We start from the raw sequence: 20,525 nt of genomic DNA, 5'->3' as shown, positions 1-20,525 counted from the left end.
TGTGTGTGTGTGTGTGCGTTTATTAGATAAAGTATAAATAGTACATATTTTTTGAGTTAATGAGTCGATTCTATTAATAACACATAATATAATTTTCCATTGTTTTAATACAGTAGTTAACAATTATTTCATATTCATATATATCTAATTCATATTTAAGTTTTTTATTTGGATTAAATCTTGCTACATTCCGTAACACAAAATTCTGTCGCATAAATTCTGCGATAGACATGCATTTGAACTGTGACAAGATCAATGATAACGATGTCACAGGCTTACAAGGATAGTAGAAGATTGTATGTAACAGACACAACTACTGCAGAAGTAAACTCTAACGGAGAGAAATTGAGATTATCGAATACTTGAGCGCGCATTAAGAAGCAGGAATGACAGTTTCGTTAAAGGGTGAAAGTATGGTGAGAATTTTCTTGCGGGCTTTCTTGAAAATGTCACAGATCGGCATCAAAGTAATCTCTTGATCACACGTCTATGTCACTAATTGGTAGATTAAATGCTTGGTTACAAGTTTGAAATATTTAAAAAAAAAATCGAATTTAGATGTCTCTTTAGCTCACTTTTTCAAACTATCTTTAACGCATTAATAAAAAAATTAATAATAATGAAAAAATTCGCATAACATTAGTGATTATATTATATTACTTTTGTAATTTTTTGTGTATTACACGTAATTTTAATGATGAAATAAGAGACATGCTTACGATTGCAGAAAATTACTTGTTTCTTGTGTTATAACTTGATCGATGGCTGAAAATATCTCTATAAAAATAGAGCGCGCTCGTTTATATCGCGTTATCAGTGTATTTGGCGATAGTATCAGACTCATCGATTATATGAGTTTTTCAAATAGTCTTATAAAAATTCTATTTATGCAATTAGCTCGCAAACGTGAATAAAATGAGTTCTACTATTAATAAAAAGACAAGAGAAAGCAGAATATATTGATGTTACCGATAGTATTCGAGTGTCTGTATAATCGAGAGCCACTCGAGTAGCAATTGTGGTCGTATAGCGAGATACGATCGATGATAAGAATCGGCCGATATCCGGATTAATATCCCGTCATGACCAAGTAAAGAGAGAACGACCATCGTAATAATACAAGTGAAGTTTTCAAGGTAGCAATAGAATCGATGCATCGATCGGTTACGAGCGCGATGATGAACTCGACGGAGCGTGCTGGGAAACTATTCGCCGGCAACTTTCTTCATCGAGAAGAGAAGAAGTTTTCGCGAAAGTTGTGCCATATTTTGTTCCCTCCAAATTGATGCGCTTACATAATGAAATCACGCGGAAACAGAGGAATTCGCTCCTCGAACAACCGGTGAAATTTTAGGAAATAAACAGAGATGTGATTAGAAAATAACAATAATCTTACAAATAATTTGTATAATTAATACTGATCGCGATATTTTTTTACCTTACTCTCTTTAAAAGTCATCGAAAGCTATATAGTTTTCAAAATACATAAAATTATAAATCTAACTCGGTAAAAGAGTGCACATAATATTCCTTCAATTTTGTTTTATCTTTTTATACCTAAAAAAAAAGCTAAAAAAATCATTATTGCTACATTACATGTCAATGGCGATACGAAACGATGCCGAAATTTATTTTGGGCATCTCGAGTCGATTACTCTGCCCTAGCTAATACGCGAGTCGTCTCGCATGTCCCCAAGGATATCTCGCGTCCTCGAACAAGCGAACTTTACGTCCTCCGGGCTTGTCTCACTTCGCTTTGTATTCTGTACGGTGACATTTACTCGATTCAGACGAGCGTTCGCGAGATCGGGTCGCGTGTTGGCGCGATTTCGAAAGGATGAGTTTCCGGATGGAATTCTCTCGGCATGCTCTTTGATAAGATTGACATGTACAGGATTACGCGAGTAGGAAGAAAGAAAGAAAAAATATTTTCCGAGAATATTGGTGGATTTCGCATAAGAAGCGCAGGTGAGATGTAATTAATTAAACGTACAACGCGGAGCTTAATTTGATCGGCGGAACTTTGTGCTTCACGTAAACACGCGTTGCACCTTACGCAGTATACGCTTTACATGAAATACCGGGACGTCTCTTGCAAGGGATTTGATAGCATCATTACTATATTAATGCTAACGGTAATAATCTCGTTATGTCGTTATAGTTTGTTAGGAATATTTCGTAACTCGGAACTATCAACTTCTGCAAATTGATTTGTACGATTCTTTATGTTTGTTTTTGTTATTATTATTTGTGTAATTTTTCTAAAGCAATTTGAGTATTTGTGTTTTTTGTGTGAGTATTCTGCAGGATATCTTTTACTTAACGTAGAAAGTAAAAATCATGTATGATATAATATCGCAGGCTAGATGATTAATATTAATTATTATTTATGGGTTTTATGCGTGTAAGGTCTTTTGCGTCTTTCTTTTCCGTTGAAGAATTCTCGTTTACGCGGATGATCGTATAAACTTGCCTTGAATTACGGCGGCTATGGGAAAAGCAGTGCGCAAAGGCGTTAATATGCGGCTCGATTTTATAGCGAGACGATCAAAGAGCCATTAAGAGAAGCGAGAAGAAGGCGCCGACGAAAGAGCTGGAAGAAATAGGGCACGCGGAGGAACGGGACGTAATTAAACTTGCAGCCCGATCCTTAATTCGATCGATGCAACCTCGCGCTCGATTCGCTCGACTGGCTACAATTTTGTGGATAGATTATATTTAACCCCGGCGAGATCAAAAACTATTTAGCACTTTATTTATTGTCGGGAAAATTAAAATTCCGTTTTTTTTCCCTCTTAAGAACATTATTAAAAAGTTAACTTGATTAGCCAATGGCATCGGTTATTCTATCGCTCCATCAATGCTATTTTTAATTCATAATTTAAGATAGAAAAAATATAATATTCTTTACTAAATAAAAATATATAAAAGCAATATGCTATACTATTTCTTAATATTGTATTAATAATTATTTTTAATTTTATTTTTTTATCCGTAACTCTTTTAATTAATTTTAATTGTTTAAAAATATGTGAGAATTTTAAATTCAATTACATCATCTATTTCAATGAGTGGTCACGGACGAATTATGTACAAATAATAACCTAGCAACTGCTTTCAGGAAAATCTTAGCACTCTTACTTCGTATTAATGGCACGGCAGAAATCACAAGTAGCTTCATAATAAACAGCACATTTTGAAAATTGTAACAGTCTTGGCTAGTTGCTTTTATTTTATTGGATAAAACTATATCTATTTTTTTGAAAGAATTTTCTCCTTTTTCTGGCATAGAACTTTTCGCAAAAAGATTCAATTGTTTTTACAATATCTTATTGTTAGTAAGAGAGAATATCTGCATTTTATTTTCATTCTAAATCTATTAATTAATTAACAAATTAATCAGAAAAATAGCAACATGTTATTTTTGTTTGCGCTAACAGAAAATTCTTATGTATTTAACTAATTTTTATATTTTATAAATATAGAGTTATTTATATATTATATGTATATATACATGTAATGAGATAAATGTATGATATATATATATATATATATATATATATATATATATATATATGCAAGCTATAAAATACATTTCCGCGCCATATCACGATAACCGGACGACCGATGAATTTTTCAAAGTATATCGCCGGTATGAACGATCGTCGTCGGATTAAGGGTTGAATTTTCGCGGCATTGGGGTTAGGGGACGCTTTCGTCATTTATCAAAAGACGCTTTCGCGAATGGCATGGAAAAGTTTTGTCGCGGGTTGCGTCGCGGCCTTCTCTTCGTTTTCCTATGGCTCGAATACGGACGTAAAAATGAATTACGAGTCCGAGGCGGAGCCTCGAAACTTTTCCCTTTTTTTCCCCTGCGTATCCCACTCCCTCCCAATGTTCTCCTCAACGATTGTTCGTCCGTTGTCTCAAAGTTTCCGCGCCTGTCGCTTTAAAGCGTCGGATAAGAAGGAAAGCTTTCGAATTATGGTAATCCCGTAGCTTGTCAAAAGAAATACGAATGAGGGAACACGGAAGGATAAAGGATTCAAAAGCATGTAAAATCTTGTACGCGTGCCAAAGACATATCCGTTCGATTATTTCTAATTAATTGATGAATATTCGAAAAAATATTGTTTATATAAAAAAATTGATAGATAGTAGAATTAATCTTTTTCTTCTTTTTAAAAATTTGCACAATTTGCGTGCGGAAGGTTTGTGTTTTTTTTTTTCTCCCGGTGATTTAGAAAAGTCATACATTATAGGGTTAAATCGTATAATGGCTGATACTAGAACTGCTGCGCAAGCAGTCCCTGCGTAAAATAGAGCGGACATTGGTATGGACCGAGCATTATTAATTCGAGAGCAAACTCGTGCCAGAGCCACATTTGCATAGTATGAGCGCGAATGCGATCGCAAGCGCGCTATTCGTATGCTTAGCATTTCCTTTTTTTTTCTTTTTTTTTTTCTTTTCTTATTTACCGTAGCCGTATCCGCGAGCAATTTCCACATACGAGAGCGCGGAGAATAAGTTTTCCGGCTGCGGACACGATTTTTCCGACTACGTTTGTCCAGTTGTTTTGTTGGAGCTGAATTATACAACCGGGATAAAGTACGTACAGAAACGAGCAGCAAGAGTAGTAAGATGAACGTGAGCGATAAGGACGCAGGCGTACGATAAAAGGGGAGAAAAAATTGTTGCTCGTATATATCGAATCTAGCGCAAATATGTACGAGTATATATGTACGAAATGAAAATAAAATCTGACTCACATGTACCTCTTTACGATTTTACGAGTTGTGGTGATTGACATTGAAAAAAAAATGTGTCGTATAAAATTATATAAATATACACAAGAACTGTATATGTACATAATTTTATTTTATAACATTTTTTTATTTTGAAAGAATTGATATAATTTAAAAAATGTATGTGTTTCAAAGAATATTCAGTGAAGCTGTCAAGTAATAATATTATACAATATTTTTACATTTAGAAACGCGCTACAATTTTAAGTTAATTAATTATGCTGGCAAATCATGTTTATGGCGCTAAATAAGTTCTATAAAGTTGGTATAATGGTATAGATTAATTTAAAAAATATATCTCTCGGTTTCTCGGTATTAACATTAAATACCATACTGTGTATTCAAATAACGTTCAAATAAAAATTATTATTTTTATCATTAGGCTCGCTAAACAAAATAACATGAGCTGCACGAATACATATTTTCGTGATTTTATGAGCGTTTGAAACATCTAATCGCGAGTTGATTAAAATATCGAAAATGTTTCTGCAAGAAATTCAAAGTCCAATGATTACCATAAACGTGGATATGAAAGCAATCTACGAAATCTTATGTGCATCTTAGAGAAATTTAAAATTCAATCGCTAATAAACTTTATAATTAGTTGTAGTTAATCGATATGCCATATTGCATAGTCTCCAATAATGTATTCGCTATAGCAATCAAAGCTGAATCAATACAACATTATTATAGGTTTCCAATACAGCATCATTAAATAAACAAATCACAATATCAAATTAATTAAATTAGATATTATTTGTTATATTATTTCGGACAATAATTAATTACAAAATTTTATTAAATATTGAATTGATATTGTGCAAATTTTAAACATATGTTTAAGATTTATTGCCATTACACATTCTCTGTTTTTTTAATGGCAATTATTACAAGAGTATCGCCCAAATTAAAACTAAAAAAATTCAAGATTTTTTATAACTTTAAATAAACTACATTCTTATTTCTTGTTTATTTTAAGCTTCAACTCCAATAAACCTCTCGTACATATCTCGAAATAAAGCAAACTTTTTAACGATCGTCTGTCAACAGTTGTTTTATAAATAGGTCTTATAAATAAATATTTAGTTTATTTAACGATACAAAATGATTGAAAAATATTGCACCGCAAATTTATCGTTGACTTTGACGAGTTGGCGAGAGAAGTTTGAACTCTCCTATATCAACTTCGCAATTACCTGTACTATGACAACGTACACTATATTCCTAGAGGGAAATAGAGAAAGAGAGAGGGGGAGGCTTGTACTTGCCGTTGGTATAATTAATAAATGGAAATTCTCTCGATCGTCGGCCAATACATGATACTGCTTAAAGCAAGCAGTTACGAGGCCGAGGTCGAGAATAGTATTTAAAGATCACCGCAATAATTATGCCGCATGCGAAAAGAAGTCTCGCTACGAGTCGGTAAATGTTGGCTGTAGCTGAGATAAAAAGGACGAACTTGACGAACGGTCGATGAAAGGTACACCGAGCAAAGAGGAAAATCAAGTGCACAGCACACATTTTGTTTGTTCAGTTCCATTAAACATTTCGCATGATTTTGGTTCACCGAAAGATAATTACGACAATATTATATTGGCACAAATATAACTAGTAATAATCCGGACCAAGTTTGAAATTTCAAGCTACTTGATCGGTCGTTTTGCTTAGTAGTAGCCAATTTATCTATTTATCATATGCTAATGGCAGTTGAATAATGTGCTAAGTTAGAAGTTGCAGCGTTTCAACACCGTTCTTTGTTTCGGAGAAACAAAAAAAGAATTGTATTGTTACGGATTCAGCTGACAAATCCCACTGTTCTTTCCTCAGCTTTGTTGTTTCGTCTTCATAACTAGCCAGGCATCGCGTTCCTTAAATAGACAGTTTTGTATCTTGAGAACGAGTTATCTTGGTTTGGTCCTTTCTCCCTGTGAGAATTTTCTCACTCGATTCACTCGCCCATTCATGACAGTTCCCGCGAGATTCCATTGGCATCCTTTCTCTCTCTCTCTCTCTCACTCTTTCTCTCTTTTTCTTTTTCGCTCTCTTTTTGGAGTGGAACATTTTTATGTATCGAGGTTGGTCGACGATTTAGCCACGACACATCGACATTTTCATTTACTCGATGATAAACATATTAACGGAATCCAAAACATCTGCTTTTATTTTTCAACTCTAAGGATGAAGTTAAAAATCATCTTAAGTTAAGATTTTTGTTCGAACCTTTATACTTACTTTAAGAAGAAAAGTTACAAGAAGAGTTCTAACTCGCGACAGTTTATTCTTTTAAACTTTTTCAGTAAAGATATAACTTTTTCAAAATATACGCTAGCGGTCTCTTCTATACGAAGCTTCTAATTTTAATTTTAATTTTGATGGATAAATTATTGAAAAGATAATAACATAAAAGAGAATGAAATAGTATTTTGAAAACAAGAAAATAAAGATTAATATCTAATTGTTTGATTTAAAAAAAAAAAAACATTGCACTTATGAAAAAGCGTGTGTACGATGATAGTATAATCAAATAATCAAAGTATAATCATATAATCAAAGTTATACATATATTCTGTATATATAGATTGTAGAAATTGTAAGAAGGCTAGATATTAAAATACGGGATAAAGATGAAGAATGATTTTAAAGCAAGAACGAAAGTTTCAAATTTCAATCTCAAAATATCCTTAGTCACATTGTTCGCACCTATTGCCCGTGAACGAACTCTACAGTTATACAAGGCCCTTGACGAATTACATAAGAGTATCGTCGTCTATCAAGTCTGAAAATGTGACGGAAACGCGACGATTTTGTGGACGAGGCAAAGCGCTGTTTCACTCCTTTGCTCTTTTCATTTCCCGATGCTTGAAAGAGTCAGCCCTATTCTTCCCTTGCAAAAGTACGTATTCAGAAAGGGGCCTAAGTAATGATAGCTCTTGCAACAGCATTCAACGGGTCTTGTGACGAGGTAAAAATAAAACGAGTGCGATGTCGTCAAAATATGTAGTGCCGCACGTTTTCCTCCTCGCCGAAGAACACGGATGGAAGATTGGTCGTTTGGCTCGCGTCACGCTGCTTGTAATTGGAAACTTGTAATATCGTGACAGATGCTCGTGATTAACCCTCAGGGAGTCGCGTCTTGCCTGACATATGGTCGCTTAAATACGATCGATAACAATCGACGTTGCATTCCGACATCTATTACGCATAAATTTTGGAGTAATCCGTTGCAGTCTTGTTTCCCATTATCTTCGATATGAATTTCGGATATTCGAAACGGGTTTTCATTTTCTTAACGAAACGAAACAAAGTGTCGCGCATCAATTTTGAATGAGAAAGAAAATTAAAAATTACAAAATAATTAATAATAAGAGATTTTTTATAATCTTTATAAATTTTCATTTTATAGTTAGACACGAATTTGATGATATTATTTTCGTTTGTATCAAAACATATCGAATGTTATGTAACGACGTCGTTAATATATCGCGCGACGCGAGAAGATCTTGTGGAAAAAAACAAAGGAGATGAAATGCGCTGAAATGATGTCTGCATTCTAAGACATGTCGTAAAATTGCTCGTTAACTGTGTCTCGATAAAGCTTGTCCGAATGACTGTTTCGTTGCATTGAGAAACTTGCTTTTATAAAGATCATCGACGCGTTTACATCGCGTTTATTAATTCGCCGGTACTTGGAATGAAACATTATGGGAACTCTGCCACAGAGGTAAAAACTTTTATTCGCTAACTTAAACGCGTTTTTATAGTTTTAAGAGAAATTATCGTTCGTCGGATTTCATCGCGCGTTTTATCATACATATATCTATATTACTTACATAATATATAATATTTGTATAATTATTATTCACATGCTAGCGAAGAGCTTACGTTTTGTAAGCTCTAATCGTGATAATCCTAATAATCTTACACATTAATTATAGAACGAATTGCAGTTTAACATCTCGATAAAGAAATGTACAATAATCGAAACTCTAATTTTTTTTATATCTTCTCAATATATTATTTTATTTCTTAATTCTTTTTTCTACGCGATTCATAAAATAGAAATTTTCTTACAAGAGATACAATCTGTGTAAAAAAAAAAAAAAGAAAGAAAGAAAGAAAAAAATTCTATTTTATCTAACCATCACATTTCTAGTCTATCTTTAATATTTTTTTCTTTAAAATGAATATTATTATTTCATTTGCTTTTTCTCACCTCGCAAAGCAGGGTTATTTTCGTATTTTCAAAGATATATACTAGACACATATACTCATTGTCAGTCCAATCGCTATTGCACCGATGATCGCGTTCCTGCGGGATTCGTCGGTTACCGGTGTCGTAATAACTGTGACGAGATTGAGATTCGTTCGCGAGCGTGTTCGAGCGTATTGTGGCGTTACAATAGGTCGAATTACGGGATGCCGCCGCCGTAGATGTTGTAATTTTCGTAACGAGAGCTCGTATAAGTCGCGTGGACCCCGTACTTGTGCGCCTGCAAAATTATAGTTCAGCGGCGCAATTTATCGGTGACGTCGTTAACCATCGAAGTTATAGGGTGTACGATTATAATTCCGCTGATTAGTGGTCCTCTGCCGAGGAGAGGGGTGGGAAGGGAATGCAGAGGGAGGGGGGGGGGGAAAGCGGAAGGGTCGCGGAAGCGATAATGAACGGCGCGGGGCGCGCGAGAAAACCTTAATAATCCGGGATAATATTGCCAGATAATCCAGATGGCGAATTATCGATGCGCATTAGCCTACACGCGCATGATTACCATTAGAAATTATTAAACGTACAACACGCGGCCAATTGATCGGCCGGTTGATGACCGATTTCGTGCGGTTATCGCACGATTAATTACAGCAGACTGTATCTTGCGTTTGTGCGCGCAGCGAGTAAATATAACCCTTGTTCACACTGCGAATATCGAACTAACCGTAATTAAGTATATGCATTAATTGTTAGTTCAATTCGCTATATTGTAATGGAGACCTTTTTCTCGCGACATCATATAAATACGAAAAATGATTAGAATTTTATATGATATTATTCTCAAATGTATCAATTTAATCAAATATCAATCTTGCGCAATATATTTTATTTTCTAAACTATATTTACATCTTTAAATTTGAAAAAAAAAATAATGCAACTTATGAATAATCAGAAAATTTATCTCTCAATAATTGATTAGTTAATTTTTTTTTTTTTTTTTTTGTCATTTTACATGTTAATTTATCTTTTAGAAGTGACGTATTTTTCGGCATTATCTCAAAAAGTTCAGCAATTGTCTAATGCTAATGCGTCGAAATATATAAAGTTTTTGATGGATATCGTATTCGTAACACACTTAAATGTACACTTGATGAGCTCGCGACTAAAAATCAATTTATCCAATTCTGATTAAAGAAATTTGGTAATATTGTACACATGAGATTACACGTGCTTTTATGTTTAGCATGGAGATTTGAGATAGCGATTCACACGGCAAGTTATATTGATCGAATCGAAATTACTTGGCGAAAACTTGTGCATTGGCGCGGCGCAAACTTGCACCGCATTGTTTTGGCCGTTATACATAGTCTAGTTAACGAGGTCAGGAGTCATTAACTGAGGCTGTAGGATGCATGATTATAATTTATTGCGCGGATTAAAGAGCTTCATTCGTCAAAACTTGAGAGCTCGTTGCGGCGCACGAGAGAGCTCGATCGTTTTGCGTGTATGTATTTCGATGCAGCCGAGAATTACTGCAAAGATAAACGCAAGAGGCGCGATATTATTGTGTACGCGATCTGTTTTAACTTGGCAAATTAGAAATTGTTTTTTCCCCTCTTCAAAGAAGAAATTATTTTTAGAGAAGAAGCATATATTTACAATATATTTTCGTTGTTAAATATTTTTATGTAAAATTGTCGAATTTAATTTTAATAAATGCGAAATTGAAGGAATGTTATACCTTGAATAGTTACGCGATTAATAGTATCGACTAACAATCTAGCAATTACAATATTTGGATAAAGTAAAATTTTTTCAAGCATAATCGATAGTACGCATGTTGCATAATTTTGCCGAGAAAAAATGTATTCAACAGTTTTTGGAAAATTTAACATTGCGGTAATAAAAACGCATCGCATATATAACGAGTTGTCGTTTAAATTGTTGTTTATGCGCAAATTAATTATCTCGATGATTGTGAAACGCAAACCGTTTAAATTACGAGATCATTGCGGTCGTGTTACGTGTTACGGTATTATTCACATTGCGTTATGGAAAAACTCACATCTTGATAAACCGACAAATTTTTCAAGTATTGCTTGAATATTTTATTGCATTGGATTAACATTCTTGTATCAGATTGTCGACGTTAATACGTTAATTATGACATAACTCCGATTAAACTCGACAAAATATATAATTTATAAAATTATTAATTAATTATCGGAAATTCGACGAAAATTTAGGATACTACTTTTTATATTCTTTTTAAATGTTTACTTGACATTTACTTGATTGATTATAAAATATTTCAATATTATAGCTAATTATGTTAACTTACGCAAGATTGAAGTTCACGATATATATAATAAATAATGTTGTTTTTTTTTGCTTTTTAATATTAATTATATTTGACACATGAATTTTTCAAGTCATTTGATAAATGATTTTGACGAGTAAAATAATTTTTCGGTTATTTTATTGATTTTCCTGATTATAACAATAATTGAAATACTGTTTATGCAGAGTATACATAAAATATATGAGACAAAAACAAAGTAATAAAATTGATAATTTAAAATAAATATGTGAATAAAAATAAAGTCAAATACAAGTCGAAATACTGATGTTGATGCGTACATAATTTTATTATTACAAAAATTAGTTTTCCGGAATGTTTCGAAAGTTTTTTAACGTTTGATTTTGTAAATATACTTGTTGAAACGATTTTCATGACTTCTGTTTACAGTTTTTATTGTCTTGTTCTTTGGCTTGTTTTATTTATGTCGTATCAGTTCTTAATGAGACGACTCCGAGAGCGCACGCATATTTCTCTTCAATTCTCTCTCTCACATCTTGTCTGTTATAATTCATAAAGATAAGACATTATAAATTTTAGTAATATATTAATAAATGATATTTTATAAATTAACAATAGTTATTTTTGTTAATAATCTTTTATATTACATTGGACTTCTTCCACAATTATTTCTATTATACTTATTCTATTATACTATTATACATTCTATTTTAATATTATACATTTGTAAATTCTCGCCTATCAAGATAAATCATACAATTATAGATAACTACAATCAATAATCGATATGTGTTCCAGGGAAGTTAGTTATTTCTATAAAAGAATTCTCTATGCATTAGCACATTAGTATTTCGTATCGATTTTATCTAAAAGGACAAAATATCAGGACCGATATCGATTTTCGAAGACTGATCAAGAAGAAACGAGAAACAAGTAGCCACGAGACGAACAGATTAATGCCGAATTCCGAGTCGCAGCAATTTGTCGAGTCGAGAAAAGTTTTATCACATATATACATATTACACACACTGTATCGCGCGCACGTGCACGGAAGTGCGTTGGTTTTGCTTCCGGTAAGAGATAGAGAGAAAAAGATAGAGAGTGTGGCTCTCTTTTGTCGGAGACCGGCAGAAAACTGCTTGAGTGTATCCTCCGCAGGCTGTTATTGAATTCGAAATTTATGACTTTAATAGAGACTAACTTTGCACGATCATAATTCAAAAAGCGTTGCGTGTCCGGCGGGCGTAACTGGCAGGTATTTCCTCTTTCCTCAGCCTCCCCTTCCGGTGCACGCGCAACCCCTCGTCGATCTACGATCTCTTAGGGCAGCATCCCTCGCTGCGTCAGATGAACCTGGCCGCTTTCGTTCGTCTCATCGTCTTCTTTTTCTTTTTCTTTTTTTTCCCCCGCAAGGGCGTTTTTCGTTTTTCTTCATGTCTTGCCCCTTCCTAGAGACAGGAGAATACCCTGCCGAGGAAAACTCTGGATGATTTAAGAGGATGGAGTCTCACGTAGGCGGAAAAATATGTCCGAATGCGCGGCCCCCCCTCCCCCCTCCCCCGCAGAAGTTTTTCTCTTGGTCAATCTTAGTGACTTGGATGCGGAGATGGTCGCGAGAAAAGTAGAAGGACGGGATAATGGACGTCTCTGTTCTTGTCGCTTTCATATTTTTTCTTGCATCGGCTATCATCTTGATTAATTTGAGATAGGGAGGTTAAAAATTTGCATATATCAGTACTAATACAAAACTGATATACAATATAATATGAAGGCGGGAAACATGCCAGATTTTATAAAGAAAAATTACAAGCAACGTACAATTAGATTCTCTCATTACTTTACCTGTTTTGATAATTGATATAAATTTTTAAGAAAATAACTTATCCCGCATAATATATATATATATATATATAATTAAAAAAAAAGTAATTTTTCTTTATTTTCATTAATAAAATTCTTATAAGTAATTAAATTTCTATCTCAATATATGACTAAGCACTATCAAAAGAAATAGGTAATATCTCGTTTACGTAAGCGTTTAAGAAGCAGTTTCCATGAGTTTCGAACGTAATTCGTTGCGCGGACAACGAGAGAAGCGATACGAACACGCGACGCTTAACAACAGCTCGACGAAACTCGATTATCGTCCGGGGTGTAATTCTGTGGTTACGTTCATTACTCGCGCCATTGTCGCCGCCGGGTTGCACGCGGCAGTTTTGACGCGATCACTTAGTCATGGCGAATGGAACTCGCCCTCGTTCTGTCCCAGCTGAATCTCTATCGCGCATCCCACCCGACACGTATGACACCATTCGCACAATTCTGCATCAGCAACAGCGAAAATTGTATCATTCGGTCAATTTAGCCGCGTGATTAATTCTGAGATAAAATTTGGAGAAAAATATCGAGGAGAGGAGGAGAATGAAAGAAATTTGCTTTTGAATATTCATAAAATTTGCAGCTCTTCAATTTTACTTAAAATTTCTACATTTTTTTACTAGTTTTCTCATTTATGAATTTTCGTTAACGAAAAACAAGAATGTATATTAAAAATTTAAACAAGCTACTTTTATGAATCATCATAATTTTCTTCTTTACATTTTTTATTTGTAAAACGTAAAAAGCGAATTTCGGTTTTAAGTTTCTCTTCTCAAACATTTCCTTTGACCGTAAAAAATTTTATGTCGCATGAGAGCCGTGACATTTATTATTAAAGTGTTGAATAAGTTAAAAGTATTTGTGGGATAAAGTTCCTGGGCTTGGCTAACGTTGCGAACGCGACATTTTACTTCAATCTATCGGAATCTAAAATTATCGGCAAATATAACCAACAAAGTTAACACTCGCTTCTGCTACACGACAATAACATTTTTCGATCAGCGGATTCAAGAACGGAGCATTACAGGATAATCTGAGATAAAAATAGACAATATCGGCTTGAACGAGATTTCAAGATTAAATCGTGCAAGTGCGCTTTTAGAAATCTTACATTTATAGATGCAGCAAATACGACATTTATGTTTTAAAACTTTAGAGATTTATATCGTTTTCAAAATAAACGGGTCGTGTATAAATGTTTGAAAAGAAAATATTTAAAGCAAGAGCTTAATTCTTACATGGATGAAAATGTTATATGGGACTGCATGATGCAGCGCGAAAATCGCGTCATGATATTATATGAAAGATTTTAAAATTCCACGCGATGAAAACCGGACCATCCACTTTGATTATGAGCGCGTACGGCTCGAGTACTAAAGTTCTTTTTTTTTTTCTTTTCCTTTTTCTTACTTTACATCCTTTATCTCTCATCTTTCCTTGCTCAAACATCTTTTAATCTCGTTTTGATGACAGTTTATGAAATCGAAAAGTTTTATCGATTAAAATATTTATGTAATTTTTGTTCGCATAGATGAAAGAATCAAAATTACGCGAATATATTTTCTCTCTATATTTTATTTTTATTATACGTGTATTTTTATAATCTATATTAAATGAGCTTCTGTACGAAGATGGATTGAATACCATATATTTTAGAAAAATATTTTGATTGTTTCATGCCGCGTGAAAATTGCATCGAATCTCGATCATTGTTTTTCATTATAATTGCACGTGGCAAAGATGTTAAAGTTTCTTTCCTCCTGTCTTTCTTATCATTATTTGCCATCTGTATCTTTACCTTCCTTCCGCTCGGCTGCCTTTGACTTTTGTCGATAGTAATAGTTAATGAATCCGGCGATTTTCATTAGCTGTCATCAGCACACTTCGTCGGGTTGGTAACGAATGCCTCTAAATGTTTTCCGTCTTTATTCCGCGCTTTCCGACAAGAGCAAGCCGGGATCCCCATTGTAACCGTTCCCGGCTAATTGCATTCATTGTTCTTACGGGATTTCGCAACAGAAAGCTGATGGATGGCGCCTCTTTATCTCCCGTTTATTTCGTGTCAGCTTGCTTTTTGCCTGGCCATCTATCTGTCTGTTCAGCTTTTATTCGTCATACCACATACGACGCAATTTTCCTCGCTGCCTATTTTTTTATTTTATTATTATTATTATATTCGCTTCTCTACGTTGTCCTTTTCTCTTTGATCATCTTTTGTTTCATCATCTATCTAACTGTTCTTTTGGTGAAATGGTCTTTCCCTTGTTCCGTTAGATATGTCGTATTTATTTCTTATCGTTCTCCTTCGCGATTATCGACCTTACGGGTTCCACTCTCATCACGTTTTCGAGTCTTTTGCGGTTTCTTTTTCCCGAAGTGTTTCGCGCGTGTTGCTACATTTTACAACTCATTGTCGCGCGTTATCGATCCACAGCGCGAATTACGAGCAGCAAATGGAGAGATTCGCAAAGTCCGAGAGCGTAATTACGATGTTCGCGGCGATAATCCATTTTCGCCGTAATTATTAACAGTTAATGTCTAATTACGTTTCTCGCGATTTTATCGCGCCGTCCTCCAAAATTTTATCTCTCCGCGCACAACGTTGACGAGTTTGGGGATTTTATCAGCGAAATACCAAGCGACAAGAATATATTAATTAAATCATTTACATGTTGAATTTGTATTTGACATTTAATGACTGCGTAATTATACAGAGTCTCAGAACAACTTATTTTTAGTTGCAAATTTTTTGATTGCCATTTTTCACATATGTTTCATACACACACACACACACACACACACACACAACTTTATGCAATATTTTTTTAGCGTTTTACCTAATTTTACATAATTTAACTTTTCAACAACATACATACAACGTTCTCAAAACAATGTAAATTACTTTTTATGTTTATGCGCTGAAAATAGTCTGAATATATGACTGAAATGTACATTTTCGCATGAAAATTTACTCTGTACAATTATTAAATATTGTACATATTTCTGCGCATTTTTAACAGCACTCAGCTTCTAGTAGTCTGGTTTTTTCTTCCTACTTACTTATAAATTATTTTCTTATTCTCAGCTACATATATGTATAAAGAGAGCGATCTGCTAGTAAAAATCAATATTGTTCATTCGCCGTAATAGATTGTTCCGCAATGGAAGATAACTCTCCGACTGTGCCATATTTTCTCTCGCTTTATTTTCCCCTTTTGTCTGGCTTTTTGCCATTATAATCATATTTCTCCATCTTTCTCGAGTAAATCCCATCACATGTGTTCCTGCCTTGCATACTGGTCGCGCGGCCTCGATCGACGTGGTGAATGGATTATGCGGAAAATGGATGGAAAAAGGGCCAGGGTAGGAGTCGAGAGTCCTTAGCGATTTTCTCGTCGATAATGACAACGGAAATCGCGCGAAATCGAAAAACTAATCGAGTCGATTATCGGCGTGATAGCGCCGTTGCTCTTTCCCGCCTTGCTTCGAAATTTCTTTTACTCGTCTCTCTCGCATGCGCTTATGCAGGCAGATCACATAATAATGTCGAGTGTGTTTTAATATATTATAATTTTCTTACAAACATAACTAATAGCAGTATAAAATCACATTTTAATCGATAGAAAGAAATCTAAAAAATATACATAAAGATTTTAATAGTAAATATTAATTAATCAACATCAAATTAATTTGAAAATTCTTGAACATGTATAAAGCGACAGTATCTCGTCTTGTGATTTCAGAACTTCTCTACTATTAGCCTACCAGAATTGCGTCAAGGAACAATTTCGGAAATCAATCTCGCTTTTTTCCTGCCTTGTCATCTTATCGGAAGGAAAGAGGTTTTCCATGTCGCTGAAGAAGACTCCGATGATGAAGAATAAGCTGTAGGGGTGAAAATCAAGCCAGCAGATCGAGCAAAGCACGATGACGCATTCGTTTTTTGAACCGACGAGAACAGATTGAGGAGGCGTAGATACAAATTCAAGGTAGGTAGATAATCAAATAAATAAATCTCTCAATTTAAGATAATGATAGTTAATTTAATATTTGTCAAAGAATCTATTATGAGAGGAATAAGTTGTGAAAGTATGATAAAATAAATTTAATAATTGTGTGAAAATAAATACTATTTTAATAGAGAAAGAAAGAGAGGAGAGAGAAATGGAGGGAATGTGAGGTTTCAAGTTTTAAGCAAAAAAAATTTTCTAATTTTCCACAATAATAAGCGCTATGCTTTCGAATAAATTGTCCTTTATTGTTCGTTTACGCTCGAACAGCCGTGCGTTTGCATTATTGCATAGCGCGTTTGAATTACAACTGCTAATTAATTTACAAAGGCGAGAAACCCTCGGTGAACCGCTGCTCGGTCCTCGTCGATGAAATCGCGGGTCACATTCGCGGAATAACGTGTCAACATTTGCGGTGCCGAGTGTTTTACGGCAACGTGTTTGGCGTGACGGCGTACGACCGGTTCGTTCGAAACGAGAGAGTTAACAGAAACGGGGTTAGATAGTAATAGATTTTGTGTTTTGCACTCCCACTCTAATCTATTTTTAAATCGAATCGCCAACGGAATGCGGGCGTTTATAATGGATTAATTCGGGATTGCAATAGTTTGCTTTGTGGGACCGATACACTCTACCGGTACGCTCATCCCTGTCGTCTCTTCTATTCGAACAATTGAAACCAATTGACCGATTTCATCTGAAGATATAATTTCTGTACATTCTATACAACGCTGCTGCATACACTGCTGCGTATAACGTACAAATTTAATTACCCGTAGAATCTTCGTACTTCAAAATTAATACTCTGTCATAATTACTAATTATTTGTAAACTTGTGTAAATGAATGAAATATTAAATTAGATATAATAATTAGCATATTATTTCTCTTAATTTCTTTGATTTTAACCAAATATGAATTCAAATTAAAGAAACATGATAATTTTTTACAAGACTATGTCTCCCTCGATATATTGTACAATGATGACGTTCGCGACAGATACTTGCAGCGTGGCGTATCTCGTGAGGGAAGGGGAGAAAAATCAGACTTTATTTATTATAAAATACAGACGACACGTCGTTCATAACTCACGAAAGTGCGCGCTATCCATAAAAGATGAGGGGCTCGCGCGCGCCGTAAGTCACGCGAGCACGCGCATATAAACGCGAAAAAGTCATCGAGAAAGAAATTACGGCGAGTTGCGCGCGAGCGCGCATTGTGTCTCGTATCCAATGAATATTTTAACGCTATCATGAATAAATTAATTTTCGAGCGCATGGAGCTCGGACACGAACAGCTCCGAAAAGGCGCGATGCGGTTCTCACCGAGGAAGATGAATTTCTTTCCCTTCCGGTGAAAATGTCAAATCGCTAATCGGCGAACATCGCTGAGCGCGACGACTGCTACACAACGAAAATTGGCGAGCATTTATCTTTTTTTACTCGTTTTGATTTGTTTTCCTTTTTTTTTATTTCGTTTTTTTTTTCCCCCTGTTATGTTTCGTGACACGCGGGTACGGCGTACAAACGTGCGCCGCGAAAATCCGCCGTGACAGCCGATCGCGCGTATGTACGCGCGTATTGCGCGCCGATCGTTATGGCCATCCGTTACGGTTTATTCGTTCAGAAGTTATTTCGTGCCTGTCGTCCTGAAAAAGAGCCAATCTATTCGCGACAAATATGCATGCGTTCCCGATGATGGCGACCTACCCCGATATGTCGTGACAGTTGCCACGATGCTGATAAATATCTACCTTCGTTGTTTTCAGTTGGAAATAAACGCGTTTACATTTGGGACGTTTCTGATTTCTGCTACCCGCATTGTTGTCTGATTTGTCGATATTAATAGTGCGCTTTGCGTCATTTCGTCATATAAAATATACTTTAAATTAAAGAGATACATTCTTTTTCGTATTAAAATGTGTTTACTCTTAATTAATTGAACAACGTCGCGACGTATCATCCAATTACTTCGGATAATCGAGTTTATCACACGTACTTTATCCCATGAATCCGCTTCAACATCCCAATTTCAAGAAGCAGGGTTTAAGAAGCGCAAGTTACCGCGATACCCGGTCCCTTAAAGTTGCTTGTGACGAGAGCGAGTATCTTGTCGGTGAGAGGAGAAGCTAACAGAAACGGGATTAGGAACTGGGAGAAGGGCGGGTGCCGTGTCACGTAGACGATAGCCGGACCATAAGATAAGTGAAAGTAAAGCTCTCTCTTGGCAAGAGCGACGGCAGGAAAAAGCCAGGGCCGAGGAAAAGAGGGTGGCTTTTCCTCGGTATAGCGGAACGGCGGTTTCTCTAATAACAGAAGGGCCTTTTACCGCCGTCGTCACGTCTCGGAGATACCCATCGACTTATTTGCTTTCATCATATAATAACGTCCGCGCGACGTTTCGTTGCACGACTGTTGTGTTCACCATTTACTTTGTACTTATTTCCTCATTTTTGCCCGTCGAGATGTCCGTCATAAAATGACTTCTTCTACTGGCGCGCGCGCGCGCGCGCGCGATGCCAAGATATAATAGAATGAAAAAGAAGGAATAAATAGAGAGAGAAGCTTAAGCTTCTGTAAATGCAAAAGAAATTCATCGATAAATTATGCGAAAACAACTCGGTATTGATTTTTCTTTTTCTCGGAAAAATTACTTTACATCGCGATATTATGAAATATTTCGTTTACACTAAATCTCCATAACTTTCATTAAGCTCTGTCCTTCAAATATTATGAGAGGAAAAAATACTTTATTCTCTTAAAAAATAAAAATGTTTTCTCTCATTTTCGAAATTGCCTACCAAACGATCTTATAGCTATTATTAATCTTTTTCATACCATTCTCTTCCCCACACATATGAATCAATTGTAACAACCATCAAACGCTAAGTTTGATATAATTTGACGAAAAAACGGACGATATCTCTCCGCGAGAATTTTTGATATAATGCAATGCTATGCCGCGTATTAGGAAGAATGACAGAAAAGCGTGGCGCAGGTTGAATTACTAAAACAGGATGCTATTGTTCCACCGGCATTTCTCTCCGCGATTCAGACGACGGCCGTACAGCACCGCGAGTTATAACATCCGCGTGTACGGGAAGGATTACATTTTGAGGAAAATTTGCAAAGGCGGTACTTCCCTTACGACGAATTTCGCGGAACTGAAACGGGCAGCGTTACAAGTCACATAGAATTTAAAACAGCGGAATATTAAACCCATTATTTCGTTCATTTTTAATCGGTGTGTGTTTGATACATCGACGCTATTTCGCGCTCATTAATCCATTAATAGTAAGACACGA

The 20,525-nt window shown here is 35.2% G+C and overlaps 1 long non-coding RNA gene across 1 annotated transcript in view; it reads left to right on the top strand.

The window, feature by feature from the left end:
- LOC138940875 (uncharacterized) overlaps positions 1 to 20,525 on the top strand; it is a 158,876-nt gene that overhangs the window by 44,144 nt on the left and 94,207 nt on the right. The window contains exon 3 of the long non-coding RNA XR_011448082.1: positions 16,956 to 17,201. This is a non-coding gene — a long non-coding RNA (uncharacterized lncRNA). The remainder of the gene's footprint in view (positions 1 to 16,955; positions 17,202 to 20,525) is intronic.

This window comes from Polyergus mexicanus, unplaced genomic scaffold (genome assembly GCF_030449975.1).
Source record: "Polyergus mexicanus isolate NDT 795.1 unplaced genomic scaffold, iyPolMexi1.0 SCAF_17, whole genome shotgun sequence".
Taxonomy (NCBI): domain Eukaryota; kingdom Metazoa; phylum Arthropoda; class Insecta; order Hymenoptera; family Formicidae; genus Polyergus; species Polyergus mexicanus.
The sequence above is the reverse complement of the archived record's forward strand: the minus strand, read 5'-3'. Positions and strand labels throughout refer to the sequence as shown.